Source organism: Saccopteryx bilineata, chromosome 2 (assembly GCF_036850765.1).
Source record: "Saccopteryx bilineata isolate mSacBil1 chromosome 2, mSacBil1_pri_phased_curated, whole genome shotgun sequence".
In the NCBI taxonomy this organism is placed as follows: Eukaryota; Metazoa; Chordata; class Mammalia; order Chiroptera; family Emballonuridae; genus Saccopteryx; species Saccopteryx bilineata.
The window spans coordinates 355490978-355517006 of NC_089491.1; the positions used below are offsets into that span (position 1 = coordinate 355490978).

The window sequence follows — 26029 nt, forward strand, 5'->3', positions numbered from 1 at the left end:
TAATGTACATAATATCATTTAATGTTTGCAAAGTAGAATGCCATAAAGCACTAATAAGAATAAAGAGCAACACTAGGTAATACCAAAGTGAATAACCACCAAAATAATTTAACAATTATAAATGTGTAGATCAACACTTAAAATATATAAGGCAAAAACTATGAAAATTGTGTAAACTGATGTATAAATCCTTAATCTCTGTGGAAGAATGAAGGTATACCTCCTTGATAACTTAGTAAAAGCTGTTGACATAGGAGTTGATTTCTCTTTAACATGGAAAAAATACAAATATGAAGCCAATATCTTTCTTACTGGGGAAAAAATAGAAGAATTTCTACTGGTCAGAAAAAAGGCAAGATTGTTCACTATCTCCATTATATTTTAATAGTTTATTGTAGGTATTAGCCAGCATAGGGGTGGACAGGAGTAATAGAGAAATGAACCTATAGGAAGGAAGAATCAAACTTAACTTTATTTGCTGATTGTATCATTATATATTTAGAAAATTCAAAAGAGTAGGTGGAAAACTAGTAAAAACAATATAAAAATTTAGTAAAGTAAAATACAAAATTAACCACAGAAATCAGAAGCTTTTATGCAGAAAACAACAACCAGCTGGAAAAAATAATGAAAGATCACATTTACAATAGCAGTAAAAAAAATTATCTAGATTATACACTTAATAATAAATGTACAAAACTAACATGAAAACATTATAAAACATTCTTCAAAGACACAAGCTAGACTTGACTCTGTGGAAGGACATGTCATATTTCTGAATAGAAAGATTCAACATCATGTTGATTCTTCTAAATTAATTTTAAAAAATAATTAAATTCCTGCAAATCAAAACCACAAGGGAATATCACCTCACGATTAGGATGTATGTTAAAATAACTATTATGTTTTAAAAAGACAAGTGTTGGCAAGGATGTAGAGATAAAAATGTAGTTGAATTCCAATAAATGTATTTTTTTTATATATGTAAAGTATTGATTATAAAGCTTATTTGAAAGAATACACTAGCCCTGGCCAGACAGCTCAGTTGATTAGAGCACTGTCCCAAAGCACAGACGATTCCAGTTTGATCCCTGGTCGGGGCACATATGGGAACAGATTGATATTCCTGTTTTATCTCTCTCTCCCCACTTCCTCTTTTGCTAAAATCAATCAATAAAAATAAAAATAAAAGAAAGCATAAACTACCAAAACTAAATAAACAATCTCAGAGAAAGAAGGGCGTTGAGCCATTGCCATAGCACAATCAAGTTTTAAATACAATGCAAAGCTTCCATCACAAAAATTGTGGTGCTGGCCTGACCTGTGGTGGCATAGTGCATAAAGCATCAACGTAGAAGGCTGAAGTTGCCGGTTCAAAATCCTGAGCTTACCTGGTCAATGCACATATGGGAGTTGATGCTTTCTTCTCCTTCCCCCTCTTTCTCTCAACTCTTTAAAATGAGTAAATAAAATCTTTAAAAAAAATTGTGAAGCTGGTGATGGGTGAATAGACAGATCAATGAGACATTATACAAATCTAGGAACAGAAATAAGAGCATATGACAAGTGGTATATACTAGTTACAGTTGATGGTATGGAAAAAATACAATAATTAATAAATAACAATACAAGAATAAACTCTGTGTTTTGGGTACTCACAACTGTAACCTACTTTTGCTCTACCCAGTTTTATAAAAGATATCATTTACCCTTGTTGTGAAACAAGACTTTTGTTTATTTTTTTATTTAAAATTTTTATTTTTCAATTACAGTTGATGTATAATGTTATATTCATTTCAGGTGTACATCTCAGTGATTAGACATTATATACCTTACAAAGTGATCACCCCAATAAATCTAGTACTCATCTTGATAGGGGAACCCAAGAGTTAGAAATTTGGCTTCAGTAATAGCAGCTTTTAGTTATAAGCAATAGAAATTATGTAAGAGTTAGAAAATAGTTAATTTTCTTGCTATTGTCTCTTAATGGTTCTCTGGTCTTCCGCTTTGAAATGCTGTGAGAAGTTTATCTTAGCAGGAGAGTCGGGAAGTGTCCTTGGAAGCAAGCATCTCGGAAGAGCCAGAACATTGAGAAAGCAGCCAGCCAGTCTGAACCATTCTGTCGCAGGAGGAATCCAAAGACAGATGGTACGTTATCTCAAGGAAAAGCACCTCACTACCCCCTTGTCTACATGACTAACAGCACAGGCTTTGCCCCTTGTACCATTACTAACAGCCCCCGAACCCTTTAAAAGAGGCCTGTAAACAGAGGACATTAAGACAGTCTTAGGATGTAGTGAGGCACCTTGCCTTCTTGTGTTGCTGGCATTTTGATCAAAGACACTCATATTCCTCTTGGTACCCATCTCTCTGATTGGCTCTGTGGCAATGGGCAACTCATACCTTGGCTTGTTTCAGTAACAATCTGACACCATACATAGTCATTACAATTATTGACTATGTTCCCTATGCCTGCCAAAGTAGAGCTGAGAAAGTCAAGTCCACCTAATATTACCTACCCTGAGGCCCACCTGGGCCCTCACTCAACCATCTCATGACACATGCAGATGGGGCCTCTAACCCCAGGTCCTACCAGTAACAGGTGGGAAAGTGATCTTTACTCAGTCTCATGCTCTTATCCTTCATTTCTAAACATCCATCTCTGCCTCTCTTTCATCCTGCTTCCTTTTAGATCCCCTGACACAATTTTATTCACCTCTTCCCATAATACTCTCCTTCTTTACCTCCCAAACTTTATCTTCTTTGCCTCTGAACCATCAAACTATCCATCCTGTCCCTAAGCATAACCATTGTGCATAATAGCAATTGAACATCTGTGATGCCTAGACCCTGTGCCAGGCACTGCAGGCAAACAGAGATATAAGGCAGTTTCCCTACACTTAAGAAACTCAGGAAGGCCAGCCTGACTGGTGGTGGTACAATGGGTAGAGCGTCCACCTGGGACGCTGAGGACACAGGTTCAAAACCCCGAGGTCATCAGCTTTAGTGCGGGCTCATCTGGTTTGAGTGCAGGCTCACCCACTTGAGAGCAGGGTCACTGGCTTGAGTGTGGGATCATCAACATGGCTCCATGGTCGTTGGCTTGAGCCCAATGGGTGCTGGCTTAATTCCCAAGGTTGCTGGCTTGAGCAAAGGGTCACTGGCTCAGCTGGAGCCTTCTGATCAAGGCATGTAGGTATGAGGGGCAATCAATGAACAACTGAAGTGCCACAATTATGGGTTGATACTTCTCATCTCTGTCCATTTCTGTCTCTGTCTCTCTCTCTCTCTCTTGCTTAAAAAAACACTGGAGGCCTGACCTGTGGTGGCGCAGTGGATAAAGCGTCGACCTGGAAATGCTGAGGTCGCCGGTTCGAAACCCTGGGCTTGCCTGGTCAAGGCACATATGGGAGTTGATGCTTCTAGCTCCTCCCCCCTGTCTCTCTCTCCCTCTCTCTTTCCTCTCTAAAATGAATAAATAAAATAAAAATTTAAAAAAAAAAAAAAAACACTGGAAAGCTTGAAGAAGGTGCCCTTTTGAAATACATGGGTGACCTTGGCTGTAGACAAAGTCCAAGAGAGAGGTACCGGATGAGAGATCCAGAAAGAGAGGTCCAGCAGGTAGCAGGAAATACAGACTGGGGATTGCTGAGAGAAGGCAGGTATTGAAGAGGAGCTGGGGAGTCATATGCTGGGAGAAGATCTTCAAGAGCAAAGACTGAACAGGGAAGAATGGGAAACTATGAACTGAGGCTTTAGATTCACCTCCTCTCAGGCGTGAGGAAGAGAAAGAGAAAGGAAGAAAGCCAACCTGGGTTGTTAAGAAGAGAACCTGCACGAGGACTAAGAAGCAAACAGCACAGAGGTACCTGTCATCGGGTGTGAATGTAAGTTTGTATTACATTTGTTTTGTGTGCAATGGAAGAAGTGTGAAAGGACACACACACAATTATTAGGATTGGTCACTTCTCCTAAGTGAAAAGGAGGACTTTCCCTTTTGTTGTCCACTAATTCCTACTATTAACTGGCATTGCTTTTATAATTACCACTCACCCGCACTTCAGCTACAAAGTAGTAGTGATAAACCACTTCTCTCTCCCACAAATTTCCATCTTCCTCTCCAGCCATCCCTCTTAGCTCCTTCTCAGCCAGTGTCCCCGCCTCTCCCAGCACTGCCCTAATCTCCCCACTCCAGCCCTTTAAACTCTCTGCTCTAATTTCCTCAAAGTGTTGGTCAGCTACTTCTTGGAGAGGAGGGTAAACTGTCCCAGAGATCATATAAAAAGACAGTTTGTTACTGTTTCTAGGATTTTATTTATGGTGACCCCAAGTTCCTTCCCACCTAGTTATTGTTTCTACCATCAATGTCATCTCTACAGGAAGACCTCCAAGATTACCACTATCTGGCTTTGATTGAGGCTTTACTCTGACCTTCCACATCTTAATATTTACTAGATGAACTAACCATGCAGTGATATCGTACTTCTGGATGCTGTAAGCATTTTTCAAAGCACTCTCACAATGCATCATTTCACTTGAGCCTCTCCTACAATATAGGCATAACAGATATTTTGCCTGTAGAAGAAACAAAGAAACTAAGGCTCAGATAGGCTATAGGGCTGTATAGTTTTGAAATGGTAGAACTGAAACTAAAATGAAAAACTTCTGGTTTGCAGTTCAGTACTTTTTATATACATCTCATTGTTCAGGGGTAGTCAACCTTTTTATACCTACTGCCCACTTTTTAAATTAATTTTAATGGGGTGACATTGATAAATCAGGGTACACATGTTCAGAGAGAACATCTCCAGGTTATCTGGACATTTGATTATGTTGTATACCCATCACCCAAAGTCAAATTGTCTTCCGTCACCTTCTAATTGGTTTTCTTTGGGCCCCCCTCCTCCAACCTCCACCCTCTCCTCCCCCACACCCCGTAAGCACCACACTCTTGTCCTTGTCTCTGAGTCTCATTTTTATGTCCCACCTATGTATGGAATCATATAGTTCTTAGTTTTTTCTGATTTAGTTATTTTGCTCAGTATAATGTTATCAAGGTCCATCACAGTCTGATTGCTGTGGCTAGGACTTCCAGAACTATGTTGAATAAGAGTGGTGAAAGGGGGCACCCCTGCCTTGTTCCTGATCTTAAGGGAATTGCTTTTAATTTTTGCCCATTGAGTATGATGTTGCCATGGGTTTGTCATAGATGGCCTTTATCATGTTGAGATATGTTCCCTGTATTCTCACTATACTGAGAGTTTTGATCATGAATGGGTGCTAGATTTTATCAAATGCTTTTTCTGCACCTATTGAAGTTATGTGTTTTTTCTCCTTCCTTTTGTTTATGTGATGAATCACATTTATTGATTTGCAAATATTGTACCAGCCTTGCCTCCCAAGAATAAATCCCACTTAATCATGGTGTATGATTTATTTCATGTATTGCTGGATCCGGTTTGATACTATTTTGTTAAAGATTTTAGCATCTATATTCATCAGGGATATTGGCCTATAATTTTCTTTCTTTGTGTTGTCTTTGCCTGGTTTTGGAATCAGAATTATGCTCACCTCATAAAAGGAGCTTGGAAGTCTTCCTTCCTCTTGAATTTTTTGAAATAGCTTGAGAAGGATAGGAGTTAGTTCTTCTTTGAATATTTGGTAGAATTTACTTGTGAAGCCGTCAGGCCCAGGACTTTTCTTTGTTGGGAGGTTTTTAATAACTGTTTCGGTCTCATTTGGTGTAACTGATCTGTTTAGGTGTTCTGTTCTTCCAGATTGATTTTAGGAAGATTGTATGTTTCAAGGAATTTGTCCATTTCATCTAGGTTGTCTAGTTTTTTGGCATACAGTTCTTCATAGTATTTTCTTACAATGTTTAGTATTTCTGTTGAGTCAGTTGTTATTTCTCCACTCTCATTTCTAATTTTATTTATTTGAGTCCTCTCTCTTTTTTTCTTGGTGAGTCTAGTTAAAGGTTCATCAATCTTGTTTACCTTTTCAAAGAAACAGCTCCTAGTTTCATTGATCCTCTGTATTGTTTCTTTAGCCTCTATGTCATTTATTTCTGCTCTGATCTTTATTATTTCCTTCCTTTTACTACATTTGGGCTTTACTTGCTGTTCTTTTTCTAGTTCTTTTAGATGCAGGATTAAGTTGTTTATTTGAGCTTTTTCTAGCTTCTTAAAGTGTGCCTGTAGTGCTATGAACTTCCCTCTCGGTACTGCTTTTGCTGTTTTCCATAAATTTCGAGTTGTTATATGCTCATTATCATTCATTTCTAGGAATTTTTTTATTTCTTCTTTGATCTCATTCTTAATCCATTCATTATTTAACAACCTGCTATTTAGTTTCCATGTGTTTGAGAATTTTTCAGTTTTTCTGTTGTGGTTGATTTCTAGTTTCATGTCATTGTGATCAGAGAAAGTGCTTGATATGATTTCAATCTTCTTAAATTTGTTGAAACCACTTTTGTGCCCTAACATGTGGTCTATCCTAGAGAATGTACCATGAGCACTTGAATGTATATTCTGCTGCTTTAGGGTGAAAGGTTCTGAATATATCTATTAAATCCAGTTGATCTAGAGTGTCCTTTAAGTCTGCTGTTTCTTTGTTAATTTTCTTTCTTGAGGATCTATCTAGTGATGTTAGTGGGCTACTGAAATCCCCTAATATTATAGTATTGCTGTTGGTTTCGCCCTTTATATCCATCAAAGTCTGCTTTATATATTTAGGTGCTCCTATATTAGGTGCGTAGATATTTATAATAGTTATATCTTCCTGTTGGATTGCTCCCTTTATCATTATGTAGTGGCCTTCTTTATTTTATTTTATTTTATTTATTTATTTATTTTTATTTTTCTGAAGCTGGAAACGGGGAGAGACAGTCAGACAGACTCCCGCATGCGCCCAACCGGGATCCACCCGGCACGCCCACCATGGGGCGACGCTCTGCCCACCAGGGGGCGATAATCTGCCCATCCTGGGCGTCGCCATGTTGCGACCAGAACCACTCTAGCGCCTGAGGCAGAGGCCACAGAGCCATCCCCAGCGCCCGGGCCATCTTTGCTCCAATGGAGCCTTGGCTGCGGGAGGGGAAGTGAGAGACAGAGAGGAAAGCGCGGCGGAGGGGTGGAGAAGCAAATGGGCGCTTTTCCTGTGTGCCCTGGCCGGGAATCAAACCCGGGTCCTCCGCACGCTAGGCCGACGCTCTACCGCTGAGCCAACCAGCCAGGGCCATAGTGGCCTTCTTTATCTCTTACTATATCCTTTGTTTTAAAGTCCATTTTGTCTAAGTATCGCTACCCAGCTTTTTTTTCATTTCCATTTGCATGAAATATTTTTTCCATATTTTTACCTTCAGTCTATGTGCATCTTTTGTTTTAAGGTGTGTCTCTTGTAGACAGCATATGTATGGGTCCTGTTATCCATGCAGCTATCCTATGTCTGTTGATTAGATCATTTAATCCATTTACATTTAAGGTTATTATTGATATGTAGTTGTTCATTGCCATTTTATTCTTTAAAGCTGTATTCCTTTTTTGCTATATTCTTTTTCCACTTTGATCTGTTTACAACAGGCCCCTCAACATTTCCTGTAGCATTAGTTTGGTTTGGTTGTAATGAATTCCTTGAGTTGTTTTTTTGTCTGGGAAGCTTTTTATTTCTCCTTTAATTTTAAATGATAGCCTTGCTGGATAAAGTAGTCTTGGTTGTAGGCTCTTGTTCTGCATTACTTTGATATTTCTTGCCATTCCCTTCTGGCCTCAAGTGTTTCTATTGAGAAGTCAGAAGTCATCCTTATGGGGGCTCCTTTGTAGGTGATAGCCTTTTTTTCTCTAGCAGCTTTTAATATTTTCTTTTTATCACTTAGCTTTGGTATTTTAATTATGGTGTGTCCTGGTGTAGATTTCTTTGGGTTTCTCTTTAATGGAGTTCTCTGTGCTTCTTGAACTTATGAGATGTTTTCCTGCCTTAATTTAGGGAAGTTTTCAGCTATGATACGTTTGAATAAAGTCTCTATCCCTTGTTCTTTCTCTTCTTCTTCAGGAACCCCTATGATGCGGATGTTATTTCTCTTCGTGTTTTCACAGAGCTCTCTTAGAGTTTCCTCGGACTTTTTGAGTCTCTTTTCTTTTTTCTGCTCTGCTTCCATGCCTTCGTTTATCTTGTCTTCTAACTTGCTGATTTGATTCTTAGCTTCATCCATTCTGTTTTTAATTCCTTCCATTGTGTTCTTCATTTCTGATACTGTATTTTTCATTTCTGACTGATTCTTTTTTATTATTTCAATGTTCTTTTTTATATTTGCTATCTCTTTAGGTGTTCGTAATGACCAATTATTGTTGTTCTAAGATCTTTGAGCATTCTAACAATTGTTATTTTAAACTCTGCATCTGGTAATTTGGTTATATCTGACTCATTCAGGTCCTTTTTCTGGGGATTTCTCTTGATTCATTTGTGTTGCATTTCTCTGCCTTCTCATTTTGTCTGGGTAAAAGAAGGTTTTAGGCACTGGAGTCCACTGAGTGTGGCCTCTGTGTTCCCTAGGTGTGGTCTGTCTGCAGGCCCACCACCCCCTCTGCTGATGCTGCCTAGGGTGTTTGGGTATGGGCGTTGCCAATACCAGCTCACTGGGGCTGTTGCTGTGGTTTCCGCCTCTCCTTCATGGGAGTGGCTGTGATCACATGCTGGGTGTACAAGCCTTGGTGGCCTTGGCCTTCGCCCCGCCCCCACGGGTGGCATTATGCTCGGCCCTGAGGGCAGGGGTGAGTACTTTTGCTCAGTTGTAGGTCTCCACCTGATTCTGGGCTTTCACTCCCCCCCCCCCCACGGTAGCAGCTGGCTCCTGCATCAGGCCACAAGCCTTGGTTCTGCGGGGCAGAGCGAGTATGTGCTCCTGCACCCTTACTCAAGGGCGGGTCTCTGCCCCTTCTGGGGCTCCTGGCCTTCCCCCACAGGCTGAACTGCAGGTGGCCCACAGCTGGGCTTGACCACTTTCCCGTGTCCCCTCCTGCCCAACCAGGCAAGACTGAGCTCACACCTGGGCCCAGTGGTGGCCAGTTGGTTTCCGCCCTTGCCGACAGAACCACTCTTCCATGTCCTGCCACTCTGGCAAGCCCTCAGCCATGTGGGTGGGGGTGCTGCAGCTCAGACCCTAAGACTCACTGCTGTAGTCCTGAAAGCTCCCTCCTTCTAAGCGACTCTGCTCTAAGTACTGAGGAGAGCTTGTTTGGCTGGTGTCCTGCTTCCCTTTGCTGGTATTGCTGTTTCCAGGGGAAATATTCACTTCAGATTTGGGGAGTGACTCAGCCCAGGGGTTAGGGTGGCTGTCTCTCAAAGTGTTTCTCCCTGTGGCTCCTAGATTATATTCTTTCCTGCTGCGGAGGTCCTCTCCTCTCTCCCCATCCCCCAGAGCCCTGGGTGAGTGGTTGTGAGAGAGGTTTTCTGCGTGGTCCCTTTAAGAAGAATCCTGGGTCTGAGAAATCAGTCTCTTTCTCACAAACAGTATCCTGACATGTTTCCAGCTAAATACTGTCAATACGCCTCTTCTAGGCTCTGGGGCTGCAGGCTGGGACTTTGTTCCTGGGGCCCAGGACCCTCACCTCTCTGCTAAACTCATTTCCTGCCACGTGAGTCTCTCCGCGTTTCCACTTTCCCTACCAGTCTCAGTGTGGCTTCTTCAGTGTTCCTTGGCTGAAGAGTCTTCTTAGTTTAGTCCAAAGTTGGTTTTTCCAGATGATGGTTCTTAAAATTAAGTTGTAATCCACTTTGGTTCTGGGAGGTGGAAGTTGGTACATCCGCCTACTCCATCGCCATCTTGTCGCCTCCTCTACTGCCCACTTTTGTATCTCTGTTAGTAGTAAAATTTTCTAACCGCCCATCGGTTCCACAGTAATGGTGATTTATAAAGTAAGGGAGTAACTTTACTTTATAAAATTTATAAAACAGAGTTACAGCAAGTTAAAGCATATAATAATAAATACCAAGTATTTTATGTTGGATTTTCACTAAGTTTGGCAGAATAAATCTTTATAAAACAACTTACTATAGTTAAATCTATCTTTTTATTTATACTTTGGTTGTTCCACTACTGCCCACCATGAAAGCTGGAACGCCCACTAGTAGGCGGTAGGGACCAGGTTGACTACCATTGGTTTACATGGTGTGACTTCTTTAACATTGTCATGTCTTCTTGGGATATGTACCTTCATTTTCTTACTCAAATTGTAAAAAAAATAAATGACATCACCTCAAGATGAGAACAAGCTTCTTTCATTTGGCTAAAAGCCTTTTTTTTTTTTTTGACAGAGACAGAGAGTCAGAGAATGGGACAAATGCGGACAGACAGGAAGGGAGAGAGATAAAAGCATCAATTCTTTATTGCGGCACATTTGTTGTTCATTGATTGCTTTCTCATACACCTTGACGGGAGGCTACAGCAGAGCAAGTGACACCTTGCTGAAGCCAGCGACCTTGGACTTCAAGCCAGTGACCTTTGGACTCAGGCCAGCAACCATGGGGTCATGTCTATGATACCACACTCAGGCCCAAGCCGACAAGCATGTGCTCAAGCTGGATGAGCCCACACTAAAGCCAAAGACCTTGAGGTTTTGAACCTGGGTCCTCTGCATCCCAGTTTGTTGCTCTATCCACTGAACCATTGCCTGGTCAGGTTTGGCTGAAAGCCTTAAGTTGCACTACCTTCCCTGTTACAACTGTAGGTCACTTTAGTGTCATTGTCTGTCACACAAGTGCGCGCACACACCATGTACAATGATTAGATTGTAATATTTGTTCTGATTGCAGTATCTCTTAAACTCACTCCTGCATAATCACTACCAAACCATCTTCTTTTTCTATGAAGGGCTATTATATTTTTATAATAATATAATAGAAGGATACGGATTTTATCAGATTTATATAATAGAAATAATCACAGAGAAAATAACATATAAAAAGTTAAAGATTTCAGCCCTGGCCGGTTGGCTCAGTGGTAGAGCGTCGGCCTGGCGTGCAGGAGTCCCGGGTTTGATTCCCGGCCAGGGCACACAGGAGAAGCGCCCAGCTGCTTCTCCACCCCTCCCCCTCTCCTTTCTCTCTGTCTCTCTCTTCCCCTCCCCACAGCCGAGGCTCCATTGGAGCAAAGATGGCCCGGGCGCTGGGGATGGCTCTGTGGCCTCTGCCTCAGGCACTAGAATGGCTCTGGATGCAACAGAGGGATGCCCCAGAGAGGCAGAGCATCGCCCCCTGGTGGGCAGAGCGTTGCCCCTGGTGGGCATGCCGGGTGGATCCCGGTCGGGAGCATGCGGGAGTCTGTCTGACTGCCTCCCCGTTTCCAGCTTCGGAAAAATGGAAAAAAAAATAAAGTTAAAGATTTGGTAGTTACTATGGGAAATGTCCTCCTGCTATTAAAAAAAAGTTGTTTCAAAACATCCATTCTCCAACATAGGAAAACAGGAAGCATAGGATTGTAAAGGAAACAGATGAAATGAATTCTATAATTGCACAGGTTTTCTGCCTAGAGGCAATTTCTGGAATATAAAACAAGGAGGGGAATCTCAGACAGAGCTTGAGGAATTGAGGAAACAGAGAGCAAGAGCTCAGGGAGGCAGAGGCGGAATTGGGGCCTTAATAGCAGAGAGCAGGACAGTCACAGAGAAAGAGCTCCAGAAATCTGGTGCATGGGTGTCTCTCTCCTTGAGTGTTGGGCTGAATACAAACCTGACCGAGGGTGAAATAGCAGTAGGCTGGGCAAACAGTTGTCAGAAAGGGAAAAATTACTCATGGACATGTAAGTCAAAAATCCCCTGGGTTCAGGCCCTGGTCGGTTGGCTCAGCGGTAGAGCGTCGACCTGGCATGCGGGGGACCCGGGTTCGATTCCCAGCCAGGGCACATAGGAGAAGCGCCCATTTGCTTCTCCAGCCCCCCTCCTTCCTCTCTGTCTCTCTCTTCCCCTCCCGCAGCCAAGGCTCCATTGGAGCAAAGATGGCCCGGGCGCTGGGGATGGCTCCTTGGCCTCTGCCCCAGGCACTAGAGTGGCTCTGGTCGCGGCAGAGCGACGCCTCAGAGGGGCAGAGCATCGCCTCCTGGTGGGCAGAGCGTCGCCCCTGGTGGGCCTCCCGGGTGGATCCCGGTGGGGCGCATGCGGGAGTCTGTCTGACTGTCTCTCCCTGTTTCCAGCTTCAGAAAAATACAAAAAAAAAAAAATCCCCTGGGTTCACACAGGATGGGATACTCTTCAGTGCCCACTAGCAAGAGTGAAGAAGGATCATTAAATACATGGGGCATTCAGCAAAGACATCAGGAGAGTCTCCTACAACAATGCGGCTAAGTTAGCGTTGAGTATAAGCTACTCTAGATCTGTCCCCAAAATGCTTAAAAGCAAGTCTCAAAGGATCAGGGAGATACACAAGTAAATTACTATTAGATGGAATGAAGTCTTATTATTTATTTATTTATTTAAAGTGAGAGGAGGGTAGATAGACTCCCATATGCACCCCAACCAGAATCCACCTGGCAACCTCCCATCTGGGGCTGATGCTCAAATCAACGGAGCCTGAGGCCAACACTCAGAACAACCAAGCTATCCTCAATGCCTGGGGCCAATGCTTGAACCAATAGAGCCGCTTGCTGAGGGAAGAGATGAGGGAGAAAAAGGGAAAGGAAGGAGAAGAGAAGCAGATGGTCACTTCTCATGTGTGCCCTGACTGGAGATCAAGCCCAAGACGTCCCCTGGGCTGATGCTCAATTCACTGAGCCAACTGGTCAGGGCCAAATAAAGTCCCACTTAATGGGACACAACAAAATCTTACTCGGCAATATAAAATTCACAATAACTGGCATCTAATAAAAATTACTAACAGTGCAAAGAAGTGGAAAAGTGTGACCCATAACCCAAAGAATATATATGGTCAGTAGAAACAGAGATAATGAAATGGGCAGACAAGTGCTTTAGAACAGCTATTTCAAAAATTATAAGATAATAAGAAGAGAAATAAAAGAAATAATTACCAAATGGAACTTCCAGAGATGGTAAATACAATATCTAAAATAAACATTTTACTGGCTGCAATTAACAGCAGGTGAAACTGTCAAAAACCAAACTCTGCACATTGAATAAGACAAAGCAGAAAGATGAGTTTGTTGTGAGGGTTTCCACCTGCAAGTCAGAAAACCTGAGGCTACAGAAGCAATGAGTTCTGGGTTGCTCACAGACTAAGGGGTTTTTATGGGATAAATAGGGAAGTTATTCAGTTTTTCAGCTGATTGGTTGCCTAGTGGTCTTCTTTATTTGCATCAGCTGGATCAGGGGTACAAGAAATACAGAGATGACATGATCAGAAGTGGCGATTGAGGACTGGTGGTATCCTCAGCTGATTTCTGAGAAGAGTATATTTCTGTAAGTTTAGGTTAAGTTTCTTTTATGTGCCTGCATTGACTGTCTTCTGCACTGACTGACTTAAATGACTCCATTTTAGTTTTTGATTCTATAAGACATGAAGACATAGCAATAATGACTATCTAAATGAGGTATAGAGGTAAATATTTAATGTATAAAAAGCTAAAACTTCAGCCCTGGCCGGTTGGCTCAGTGGTAGAGCATCAGCCCAGTGTGTGGAAGTCTCGGGTTCAATTCCAAGCCAGAGCACACAGGAGAATGCATATCTACTTCTTCACCCAACCCTCTCTCTCTCTCCTTTCTCTCTGTCTCTCTCTTCTCCTCTCACACCCGAGGATCTATTGGAACAAAGTTGGTCCAGAAACTAATGATGGCTCCATGGCCTCCGTCTCAGGCACTAGACTGGCTCCAGTTGCAATGGAACAATGGCCCAGATGGGCAGAGCACAGCCCCCTAGTGGGCATGCCAGGTGGATCCCAGTCAGGTGCATGCAGGAGTCTCTCTGCCTCCCCGCTTCTCACTTCAGATAAATACCAAAAAAAAAAAAAGCTAAAATTTCATGGAACATAATAAATACAAAACAACAAAAATAGGCTAGGAAAATATTTTCAATAAATGTACATAAAGAATACTTGCAGGTTGGCAAGAAAATTATTGAGATTCTAAACATTAATGTATAAAAAAGTAGGTACAGACCTAAGGTGAAATATAATCAGAAAAAAATGCAAAGAACAAAGTTCTACCTCACCAAGAATCAAATCAATGAAGAAACAAATATTACCAAGGTTCTAATTTACAGGTGTTAAATTAACAAAATTTTAAAACATTTCAAACCTCATGCCATCTTTCAGGATATATTCCAAAAGAATAAAGTAGTTAAATGTAAAAATGAAACCATGACAGCTTTTCTAACCATGACTCAAATTCCAGCATCCATAAAAACAAAGATTGATGAGACAAATGACTAACTGGGAATAAACATTTCCCATTCTTACCACAAGGGCTAATCTCCCTAGTATTTAAAGAGTGCTTATGAATGAAGGGATAAAAAATATCATCAACAGCCCTGGCCAGTTGGCTCAGTGGTAGAGCGTCAGCCTAGCGTGCAGAAGTCCCGGGTTCGATTCCCAGCCAGGGCACACAGGAGAAGCGCCCAGCTGCTTCTCCACCCCTCCCCCTCTCCTTCCTCTCTGTCTCTCTCTTCCCCTCCCGCAGCGAGGCTCCATTGGAGCAAAGATGGCCCGGGTGCTGGGGATGGCTCCTTGGCCTCTGCCCCAGGCACTAGAGTGGCTCTGGTCGCAACAGAGCAACGCCCCGGAGGGGCAGAGCATCGCCCCCTGGCGGGCAGAGCGTTGCCCCTTGGTGGGCGTGCCAGGTGGATCCCGGTCGGGCGCATGCGGGAGTCTGTCTGACTGTCTTTCCCCATTTCCAGCTTCAGAAAAATACAAAAAAAAAAAAAAAAAAAGATCATCAACAAATGGCAGAAGACATGCAAAGCAAGGTCACAGAAAGGGACTACAAATGGGTTTTAAACATGAAAAGAGATTCAACCTCATTCATAATAAGACAAAAGCAACTGAAGGGATAATAAGGTACCATTTTCACCAATCAGATTGGCAAAAATCTAATAATAACAACAATAACAAAAGTAATTACTCTCTTGCTAAGCTTCATTCACTGTTCTAAGTGTTTTAGACACATTAACTCATGTGTTTAATAACATGCTTCTCTATATATAACAGAATAATAGGATAATCACAGTCTATATGTTGCTAGAGGTTATAAATTGGATAAAACTCCCATCCAGGGCAATACGGTAATATCCAACAAGATTACAGATGTATATACCCTTTGATCCAGGAGTAATACATATATCTGAGAAATCATTATTCAAATATTCTTGCACAAAGGCAAAGTAATGTGAGTAGAAGGTTAATCATTGCCTCAGTGTTTGCTTTAGTAAAAGACTGGGGAAATCTAAATGTCCATTAGTAGATGACTGGCTAAAAGGAACCCTCATTCACTGCTGGTGGGAATGTAAACTGGTACAGCAACTGCGGAAAACAATACAGAGAGTCCTCAAAAGACTAAGAATAGAGTTACCATAAGACCCAGCAACCACTCTTCTGGGTATCTACCTGAAAAACTTGAAAACATTTATTTGCCAAGATATATGCACTCCTATATTCACTGTAACATTATTCATGGGGGCTAAGACATGGAAAAAACAAAGTGCCCTTCTATAGAAGATTGGATAAAGAAGATGTACATACAATGGATTACTACTCAGTCATAAGAAAAGATAAAATACTGCCATTTTCAAAAACACAGATCGACCTTGAGAATATCATGCTAAGTGAAATATGTCAGACAGAAAACTTTAGAACTGTATGATTTTGCTCATATGTGGGATATAAAACTGAAAACAACAAATGAACAACCTAGAAAACTCATAGACACAGTAAACAGTATGGAGGCTACCAGAGGGAAGGGAAGTGTGTGGGGGGTAGTAAAGAGTAAAGGGGGTCAAATATATGGCGATGAAAGATGATTTGACTTTGGATGGTGGGCACACAATGCAATATACAGATCCTGTATCATAAAAATGTACACTTGAATAAAAAGAAATATACACATGTAACCTATTCAATCTTATTAAGCAATGTCACCCCAATAAATTTTATTACATATATACATACATAAATAAGTAAATAAATACAGTAACTTTATACAATGAAATATTTTGCATCTGTAAAAGGAATAAGGCAATTCTCTGTGTTAATATAGAAAGAGTTCCAAAATACAAATAAAAAAGGCAAGATTAAGAACAATGTGTTTTTGCCCTGGCCAGTGGCTCAGTGGATAGAGCATCGGCCCCAAGTGCGGAAGTCCAGGGTTCAATTCCCAGTCAGGGCACGCAGAAGTGACCATCTGCTTCTCTCCCCCTCCCTCACCCCTTCTCTTACCCTTCCTCTCCCACAGCCAGTGGCTCAGTTGGTTTGAGCGAGGATCTGGGTACTGAGGAAAGCTCCACTGGTCCAAGCACATTGGCCTCAGGTGCTGAGGATAGCTGTGTCCTAAGCATCAGTCCCAGATGTCGCATGTGGGAGCCTGTCTCTCTATCTCCCCTTCTCTCACCTAAAAACAACAAAAACAAAAACAGTGTGTTTTAGTATGCTCCCTTCCGCATGCATTTCTTTTGCTGGTTTGTTCATTCAGAAACTCTAAAAGGGTATATAGCAAACTAATACCATGGTCTCCAGGAAGCAGCTGTGTGGGAACTGGAAAGAAGAGAACAGAAAGATGATTTTTTATTTTATACTTTTCTATTTATTCTAAAAGGTGAAGTGAAACTAGTGCATTTATAAGTTCTTGGAGACAATATGTAATAGTACTATCTTATGTATAATAATTTGCCTCCAAGTGTTTAGAAACAAAAATATCCATCACCTTTTCCCCATTAATTCTCCTAGAAATTTGCTCTTCAGAAAGAATTCAACAGAAGGAGAAAACTTTAAAATAATTCTTTAACATTATTACTACTAACTGTAAAACTCAGAGTAGCCACATTAATTGGTGCAATCTAGTAAATGAAATAAGTGAAATCCATAGTTGTGAAATCCATAGTTATGAAAACCATGAAGCTACTCCCAACACCCAAGTCTTGAGTTCTAAATACCATCTCTCAATCCAATAAACTGGGGCTCTTTGAGAAATTGGCTGACTCGGAGGCTCTGACTCAACTCTGGGGCAGAGAAAATACAATAGGAGTCTGGAACATCTTATAATGCCAGAACAGATAAAAGAGTGGGAACATGGTAAGGGGACAATAGAGCCACTCTGAAAGAGCCACCAATGGTCAAAGCTGGAATAATTTGGGCAACAAGATAAATAATGTCATATTAAATTATAACCGATAGTACAAAGTAAGTATATTCGCTGGTATAAAGGAATGATTCCACAAATAATAAATGGGGAGAAGAAACAGAATTTCAAATAGTATATGAAGATACTCCCTGCTCTGGAAAGAGGGCCATGGTTTTCCCCACTTCTTTTGACTGTGGGCTGGATTTAGTGACTCAGTTTCAAAGAATAGAGTAGGTAAAGGGGAAAAGAGTAACTCAACAGTGGATAAACCTGACCAACTCTGCCTTAACCAAGTGACTAAGATTCATACCATCAGTAATATCACGTCACTATCACACACACCCTGGAATGATAAGAAGGGTGTGGCATCTCTGGGGTATCTCTTCAAAAACACATAACACCATATCTAATCCTGAGAAAAGCATCAGACAAACTCAATTTGAGGGAAATTCTACAAAATACTTGACAAGTACTGTCTCAACCTGTCAAAGTTATAAAAATAAGGAATAACTGAGAAACTGTCACAGAGACAAAGGAGACATAAAGTAAATATAATGTGGTGTCCTAGGTTGGACCCTGAAGTTTACAATTTACATTAATAGGAAAACTGGTAAAATCCAAATAAATTTCATAGTTTAGTTAATAGTAATGTACCGGTGGCGGTTTCTTAATTTTGACCAATGAACTACAGTAATGTAAGCTAATAACATTGGAAAAGACACAATGGGTGAGGCCAGTATAAGAGTTCCCTTATGCTATCTGTGCAAAGTCTCCATAAATATAGTATTATGCCACAGTAAAAGTTTATTGAGAAAACATATCAGCAACATGGAAAATTTCCCGATGCAATATTAATACCATCAATTTAAAGATCTGGAGAGCCAAAGACAAACACTGCATAGTGTCACTTGTATATGTGGAGTCTAAAACATTTTTTTAAGTCGAGCTCTTAGAATCAGAGAATGGAATGGTGATTGCCTGGGGCTGGGGATTGGGACAAATGGGAAGAGGTTGGTAAGAAAGGGCACACATTTTCAGTTCTAAGATGACTACGGTCTAAGGAGCTAATATATAGCATGGTTGCTGTGGTTGATCATACTGCACTGTATAATTAAAATTTGTTAAGAGAGTAAAATTTAAGTGTTCCCACCAAAAAATAAAAGGTAACTATGTGAGGTGATAGGTGTGTTAACTCAATGAAGGGAATCCTTTCACAATGGAAACATAGCAAATCATCATGGTATACACTTTAACCATATTACAATTTTGTAATTATACCTCAATAAAGCTGAAAAATTTTTGGAAGCCATAGTAGTTTTATGGGGTCAGCCTCTTCCATGCATATCTTGCTGTGCACAACATTTCAACATTCTTTTTGTGTGTGTGTGACTGAGACAGAGAGAGACAGAGAGAGGGACAGAGAGGGACAGACAGACAGGAATGGAGAGAGATGGGAAGCATCAATTCTTTGTTGCAGCACCTTAGTTGTTCATTGATTGCTTTCTCATATGTGCCTTGACTGGGGACAGGGGGGGTGGGCTACAACAGACCATGCGACCTCTTGCTCAAGCCAGTGACCTTGGACTCAAGCTGGTGAGCCTTGTTCAAAGGAGATGAGTCCACGCTCAAACCGGCAACCTCGGGGTTTCGAACCTGGGTCCTCTGCATCCAAATCCGATGCTCTATCCACTGCGCCAGTGCCTAGTCAGGCTGTTCACCATTCTCCCCCCCCCCTTCTTTTCTGAGTGAGAGGAGGGGAAAAGAGAGAGAGACTCTTGCATGCACCCCAACCAGGATCCACCTGGCATTCCCCATCTAGGGCTGATGCTCTGCCCATCTGGGCCATGCTCACAACCAAGCTATTTTTAGTGTCCAAGGCAGAGGCTCCATGGAGCCCCCTCAGAGTTCAGGGTTAATGTGCTAGAACCAATCGAGCCATGGTTGCGGGAGGGGAAGAGAGAGGGAGAGAGAAAGAGAAAGAGAAAGAGAGAAGGGGAGGTAAAGGTGTAGAGAAGCAGATGGTCGCCTCTCCTGTGTGCCTTGAGCAGGAATCAAACCTGGGACATCCACATGGTTGGCCGAGGCTCTATCACTGAGGGAACCAGCCAGGGCCATGTTCAACATTCTTTCATTGGCTTAACGAATATGGCATGCTAGCAATTTTTTCTTTATGCCAAAACAATCCATGTCCATTATAGAAAATGCAGGTAATTTGGATAAACATAAAAGAAGAAAAAAAATAATATAAAAATCACCCAAAATTCTACCATGCAGAGATGTTACCTTTTGTCCATTTCCTTTCTGTGTAACCAGGGAAGCCTACAGTGCTTACTCCCCCTTTAAATGGGATTTACCCTATTACAGCCCCTGTGGTTAATGCTGTCTTAGTCTATACCACATAACCTTCTTCCAAAAATCACTCAGATTAGACCAAGGATGACGAACATCCCACTTGTACTAGTCAGGATCAGTCAGGAAAACAGGCACCAACCTGAGTTTTTCAAACCAAATAAAGGAAATTGGTTACACAGGAAATGGAAAAACTGAGAGGCCAGACTCGGGGCGGTGAGGCCCCTGAGAGGTTACAACAGTTCTCATTAAAAGACACTTCAAAGACACTGAAAAGACAACCCAGAGACTGGGAGAAAATATATATAAAACATATAGCATCAAAATAAAAAAAAGTGTATCCAGAATGTATAAAGAACTTTTACAACTCTATAATAAAAAGACAAAGAGCCCAATAAAACAAAATAGGCCAAGTATTTTTATAGATACATTACAAAGAAGATCTATAAATGGCAAACAAGCACATGAAAAGATGTTCAACATCATCAGTCACCAGTCACTAGTTTAAATGAAAATTAAAATGAGGATGACTAAAACTTAAAAGATTGATACCAAATGTTGGTGAAGATGGAGGAGAACTGAAACATTGCTGATTGGAAAGTAAAATGGTACAACTACTTTGGAAAACAGTTTGACAGTTTCTTGTAAAGTTAAAGGCATAATTACCATGTGACTCACCAATTCCACCTCTAAGTGTTTGTTCAAGAGAAATGACAACACTAGTCCACACAAAAACTTGATGATCTGTGTTCATAAAAGTAGTGAATGATGTTCAAAGCAACATTATTCATAAAGTCAAAAATAGGAAACAATCCAAATGTGCATCAACAGATAAGTGGATAAACAAATTGTGGTATTTCTACAGAATGAAATAGGACTAGGCAGAAGAAAATAGTGTGGGTGGGGGAGGAACTAAAGATGAGATGGCTACACGTCTTCCTATACTTCCACTCTTGGCTGGCTGCAACAAGGTACCTCTGACATCACCCTCCAGAAATCTGGCTGGATATCTGAGACTTTCATCCTCACTTGGTGTTGCTGAGGTCTCCCTCCCAAAATGTGAGGGAAGACCACACCGGGTCCTAGGCTTCCATCCCACCCAGCAATAACAAGGTGCTACTCTCCTCCCCCACCAGGTGGAGGAGGCCAAATGGACTGGCAGAGTGGATTTAAAAACATGACCCACGGCCTTGGCCGGTTGACTCAGTGGTAGAGCGTCGGCCTGGCGTGCAGGAGTCCCAGGTTCGATTCCCGGCCAGAGCACACAAGAGAGGCGCCCATCTACTTCTCCACCCCTCCCCCTCTCTTTCCTCTCTGTCTCTCTCTTCCCCTCCCGCAGTCGAGGCTCCATTGGAGCAAAAGCTGGCCCAGGCACTGAGGATGGCTCCATGGCCTCTGCCTCAGGTGCTAGAATGGCTCTGGTCGCAACAGAGCAACGCCCCAGATGGGCAGAGCATCGCCCCTTGGTGGGCATGCCGGGTGGATCCCGGTCGGGCGCATGCGGGAGTCTGTCTGATTGCCTCCCCGTTTCCAACTTCAGGAAAAAAATAAAAAATAAAAATAAAAAATAAAATAAAATAAAATAAAATAAAAACATGATCCAAGTATAAGCAAGAGCACTATGCTGAGTGGGGAGTGGGGTGGGGTGGGGGAGCCAATCTCAAAAGGTCACATGCTGTATGATTTAATTTACATAACATTCTAGCATTCCACATGCATTCATGTGATCATAAATATAATGATATAAATATGTCAAAAATCATGGGAATGTACATTTAAAATGAATATATTTTATTGTACATAAACTATACCTCACTAAAGTTGATTTAAAATCAGTTCCTAATAAAACAAAAAAAATCATCAAATAATATTTTATGAATAAGAAAAGAACAAAATGTTTTCATATACAGTAAAATATTTCATTGTACATTTTTGTTATAAAATATGGCTTACTTGGCCATCTGGGTCTAAGATAGCTGCAAAAGTCAAGTCTACTTGCAATACTCAATACACACTAAAGCCTTGCTAACATTCACAATTTTTACATACACTTCAAAGTAATAAGACATAAAGTGTACACCCTCATAATATCCTCAAAGACTGCTAAGTGGAACCATCAAGGCCTATTTGTGTTGCAATTACTTCCCTGACCGGCAGAAGCACATGCCACCAGAAATCAGAAAGTGACCACAGCTGCACAAATATAATGAGGGGGAAATGACTTTTCAGCATAAGGGTTTCTTGATATAATCCACTCAGATTACAAGAGCCTGAGATCCAGCTACCACCTGAAAGATTCTACTTAGCCAGCAGACAAAAGACAGGGTCACCACCATGTAACACCAGAGGAAACTGCAACTTAAGAGCTTTCAAACAAATTCCAAAATATTGGTGACAAATTCTCTGTACTATCTTCACAGCTTCAGTGAAAATCTAAAACTCTTCTGAAATTTTAAGTTTTTAATAACCTATTCCTTTGTAAAATAAATCACTAAATCTTTGTTTGAATGTTGGCGGCACTGTGGCCTGAGCAGGAATTGTGACATTTCTGGGACAATGCTTCAGTGAAACCTTAATGATGCCAGCAACTTTACATTTTGATGTTAGGTAGAAACCACAACTGCTCACAGATGAATAACTAATGCTTTAGAGTGGGTTGTGGAAGGGAGCCTTAGACAACTGCACCCGAAACAAAGCCCCCAAAACATGTTGGTTGACTATTGCTACTGTTTATAAAATCACTTCCAGATGCCAGGAACTATGGAAAAGATAAGAATTATGAAAAAATTGACATACGCTAGTTAGCCAGTGGAAAGGTAATCTCTGTCTCGTGATGAAAAGATTTGGGGTATTATCTGTGAACAGATACAAATTGAATAGGAGAAGCCAAATCAAGGCGACTTACTTTAAAGTACCTCCTCTAGGAGAACGGGTGGACAGAACGGTCTTCTTGCCACCCATCTAAGCTACACAGAGAGGCACCAAGACAAAACTTTGACCTCAAAATAAACATTTCTCCAGAAAAAAATAAATAAATAAAAACCAGAGAAATTCTATTTCCAGCTATGTAAGGGGAGAAAAGAAAAACAGAGAGTCAAAGTGAAACTGTAAGGCCAGCCTGGCCTGTGGTGGCACAGAGGACAAGCGCAGTGGACAAGGCGTGGACCTGGAACGCCTGGGTTGCCACCCACTTGCCTGGTCAAGGCACAGACGAGAAGCAACTACGAGTTGTTTCTTCCTGCTCCTCCCCCCACCTTTCTCTCTCTCTCTCTCCTCTCCCTCAAAATCAATAAAATAAAATTAAAAAAAAAAATATATATATATATATGGCTAATCACGGGGCAATCTTCCCATACCCAAATGCAATTCTTTTTAAACTGGCTGACTCAGAGAGGTTCTAGAAATACGAAAGAAGCCAGTAGATGCCAAGTTCCTAACCCTGCGAGAAGTTTCCAGTAATTAAAGGTAGGGTACCATCTGGAGAAGGACCCTAGGAAGTCAGTGAGAAATTTGCTCCAATTGCAAACTTACACAGATCCTGAGCTGCCTGGGAAGACTGTTGCTTACAGGTTGGCACATTGTTTTAAGTCATTAACTCTTCGACCCAGACAATAGGTGCCCAGGTGCTGCAGCCTAAAGACTGTGCGACGGCCCTGGCCACTTGGCTCAGTGGTAGAGTGTCAGCCTGGCCTGTGGAAGTCCCAGGTTCAATTCCTGGCCAGGGCACACAGGAGAAGGGGTCATCTGCTTCTCCACCCTTCCCTCTCTCCTTTCTCTCTATCTCTCTTTTCCCCTCCCGCAGCAAAGACTCCATTGGAGCACTGTTGGCCTGAGAGCTGAGGATGGCTCCATGGCAATCGCCTCAGGCTCTAGAATGGTTCCGGTTGCAACAGAGCAATGGCCCAGATGGGCAGAGTATTGCCCCCTAGTGGGCATGCTGGGTGGATACCAGCCGGGTGGATCCTGGTCGGGTGCATGCGGGAGTCTGTCTCCCTGCCTCCTGGCTTCTCACTTCAGAAAACTACAAAAAAATAAAGATTGTGTGACTACATCATCCCTTGTATTATTCATGGTTCATTGTTCACATGTTAACAGAAAGTAAATTTAAAGTCATTATTTAGAAAGAAAAGACATTTATTAGTTTGTATAATTTTAAAAGTCAGAAGTTATGTAACCTCAAGTATGGCTGGACCAAGGGGTTCAAACAATACTCAATACTATTACGATTCAGTCCCTCTCTCTCCCTCCAAAACATAGCTTTGCTTTCTTCTATGTTGGCCTTGTTCTCTGATAACTCTTCTCTGAGCGTGAACACTAGAGTCAACAAGTTTACACAGGCATACCTCAGAGATATTGCAGGTTCGGTTCCAGACCACCACAACAAAGTAAGCATTGCAATAAAGACAGTCATAATCTCCTTGCTTGTGGAGAGTTGTGCTTTCAATGTGTACAAAATGCAACATCTGTGAAACACAATAAACTGAAGTACAATAAAATGAGGTGTGCCTATAAAGGCGGCAAGCTTGGCAACCAGGATGGAAATGCAAAACTCCATTCTCTCTATCTCCATCAGTCTCTTTGGCCATTCTGGGCCATGTGTCCATCTCCTAACCAGTCACTGTCCAAGATGATGTAATACTCTCTTTGGTCAGTTTTCACTGAAGAATTCATCAGGAGACAAGGGGAGAAATAATTAGGCAGTCTGAGATTCACCAGCAAGGTCACATGTGAGTAAGAGAAACAAAAGTAGGAGAAGAAGAAAATATGAATCACTGGAAGAATGAGCAGGTTTTTAGATTTTGTTCTCCTCAAGATAATACTAACCCATTAAACATAATAAGCTTCCCCGAGGAGTCTGGAGTTATTGTAAGTTACTGTATGTTAAAAGCACTTAAAAGAATGTCTGGCTATAGAACTGTTAACTCTCAAAACTATCATCATGGAGGAAGGATCCTGGAGAAGGAATAAGAACATATCCTAATAGGCAGGGTGGAGGTACAGAATACTTTAATTTAAATATTGAAAGGAATGTAACCTAATTTTGTAACAAACTGGTGAAGCAGGTTTAATTCCTTTTCGCTTGATTCATAGCTTGAGAATGACAAGACTTTAAGAATATCCTTTCAGTCACCAATGCAAGAGAATTTAGTGTAGAATAAATATCAATACTGATTATAAGATGGCAGACTGATTGATATTGGAGTAGACCCTCTTACACCAAACTCCAGTCATAAAAACAATAGGAAATATAAACAAATAACTTCTCCAAAACTAAAAATTGAATGCTTGGTAGAATAGAGAATTTGCTAACTATAGCAATCATGCTAGATTAGATTAAAAAAGAAAATCGTGGCCTAGAACATCAACAGGAATATAGAGAGAGGAATATATCTCTCTCCCTCAGAAGGAAACAAGACCAGTGCTCTGAGGAGTGGTGGCCACATGGAAGTCATCCACAGGGAATATGGGGACACTAGAAAGCCCGGCAGTCATACAAATGACCGCTGTTCTAGATATTATAAATTGTAATTAAAATGATTTGTGCAAAGGTGTCTACTAATTCAAACTGAATTACCCAGGGCAGGCGGCGAGGACGCCCCTTTGCTTACTGCCCCACGGGGTTTCCCCCTTCTACTTGCTTAATTGTTTAGAGTGCAGTGAAGGAAACCACTGGTGGTACATTTCTTAAGAGCCACCACTAGCTCAATAAATAAAGGTGATTTAAATAATAAAATGTTAATTCACATGTCAAAGATCTCTTTGTACACAACATTTCTTGTGTAGATCTTTCCATCATTTTTAAGCTCGCCTTGCAGAGGACCATCAATTATTTTTAATTTTACGTCCGTTCTTTCACGAACTCTTGAACAGGCAACATAAAGCTGACCATGTCCAAATGCAGGCTCAGGTAAAAAAAATACCAACACACTTAAGCGTTTGGCCCTGAGACTTATTGATGGTCATAGCAAAGGCAAGTTTTACAGGAAATTGTCTACGTCTCAATTGAAACGGCAACCCTCTTTGAGATGGAGTCAAATCAATTCTTGGAATGACATGTATTTTACCTTTTCTAAGAGGAGCCAGTCAAAGACTTAGCTATTATGACATTATTTTTCAATTGGAGAACCTCTAGTCTTGTACCATTGCAAAGACCCCTTCTGGTGTTAAGATTTCTTAACAGCATAATAATTGCTCCAATCTTTAACCTCAATTTGTGAGGTGGCATGCCAGAAGGCGGGACTATTTGAATGCCGTGGCAACTTCACCCCATTGGCTAGTACAGTTATGCAAGCAACCAATAAGCTATCGGCGACAAACAGACACTTAAGCTGCATATAATGAAGATGTATATAACTTACAGAGTGATCTCCCTGATAAGTCTGATATCATACATAGTTATTACAATATTA

The 26029-nt window shown here is 41.3% G+C and overlaps 1 long non-coding RNA gene across 1 annotated transcript in view; it reads right to left on the reverse strand.

Moving 5' to 3' along the window:
• Positions 1-1315: 1315 nt before the first annotated feature.
• Positions 1316-26029, reverse strand: part of LOC136326649 (uncharacterized) — a 48627-nt gene continuing 23913 nt past the window's right edge. The window contains exons 2-3 of the long non-coding RNA XR_010729495.1: positions 16370-16541; positions 1316-2119 (exon numbers count right to left, since the gene is read on the reverse strand). This is a non-coding gene — a long non-coding RNA (uncharacterized lncRNA). The remainder of the gene's footprint in view (positions 2120-16369; positions 16542-26029) is intronic.